The sequence below is a fragment of the Pteropus medius genome, unplaced genomic scaffold (genome assembly GCF_902729225.1).
Source record: "Pteropus medius unplaced genomic scaffold, Ma_sr-lr_union100, whole genome shotgun sequence".
Taxonomy (NCBI): Eukaryota; Metazoa; Chordata; class Mammalia; order Chiroptera; family Pteropodidae; genus Pteropus; species Pteropus medius.
In genome coordinates, this window is record NW_024352947.1 from 4,518,651 (window position 1) to 4,519,768 (window position 1,118).

Sequence of the window (1,118 nt, forward strand, 5' to 3'; positions counted from 1 at the left end):
GTAAGGAAAACTTTGATAATCACTTTTCAATTTCTTCCAATATAATTCAAAACTTTTTATCTGCTGCACAAGTCAGTTTCTTAATTTATATTTATTTTACTTCATTATGATATACAAATTAACTAGCTTAGAGATAGTTTTGTCCTAATTAAAAGTTTTATCATCTTTCTGTAAACTGATAGTTTCTTTGTATAATGTCTTATTTTTGTTTAATTTTTATTTAAATACTCATATTTATGTGAATAAATTATTACCAATTCATTTTTTAATTCATCAGTTTCTTATTTTTCTTTTTTTGATGCCTATAGCACCCGGTCTTCCTAGGTGGTCTCCCATACAAGTACTAACCAGGGCCGACTCTGCTTAGCTCCCGAGATCAGATGAGACTGGGCGTGTTCAGGGCAGCATGGCCGTAGACTAGTTTCTTTTTTTTGTTTATTTCTTTTGCCTTTTTCAATTTTCTTTTAGAATATTGGCTAACAACTGGGCTGAAGAATCAGAGAAACTTGAGTTCAAATCATAGCTTAATAGCTGGGTGATCACTGACATTAAGAAAGGAAGAAAGAAAGAAAAAGCTTTCAGACCCTTATTAAAAGCTATGTTATAATGCTACCTTCTGATAGGGTAGTAATGAAAATTAATCGAGATTTGCAAGCAAAGCACCTCAATTAGTGCCTTGACCTTTAAGTATTAAATGTTGGTTATGAATACTTTTAATATAACGAGTGCATTTGCCTTATTCAGCTAGTCTATTTTTTTATGGGGAGGGGGTTCCATGAATATGTAAGAATAAAGAAATCAAGTATTGAATTTGCCTTGGGTGTGCCTTGGGCTGTGTTTTATTACAGTTAATATATGAGCTTCTATTATTTTTAGCAGTCTTTAATATTAATAATAACTTTTCCATGAATTATTGTTTTAATGTTTTGGAAATTAATTTCTTAATTATGTGTTTGCTTTGTTGTTGTTTTGGCTTAACACATTGGTAATAATTTCTTTATTTTCCTTTTTGCCTGAAAATTTGACTTATTTGTTTCTAAGTTATTTCTTTAAATAAAGTTTCCTTCGTTGACTTGTAAATGCTACTTTGTAAGTATTTAATGGAAATTTGAAAAATA

At 29.7% G+C, this 1,118-nt stretch overlaps 1 pseudogene; it reads right to left on the reverse strand.

Moving 5' to 3' along the window:
- Positions 1-299: 299 nt before the first annotated feature.
- Positions 300-418, reverse strand: LOC120592691 (uncharacterized; annotated as a pseudogene).
- Positions 419-1,118: the final 700 nt, after the last annotated feature.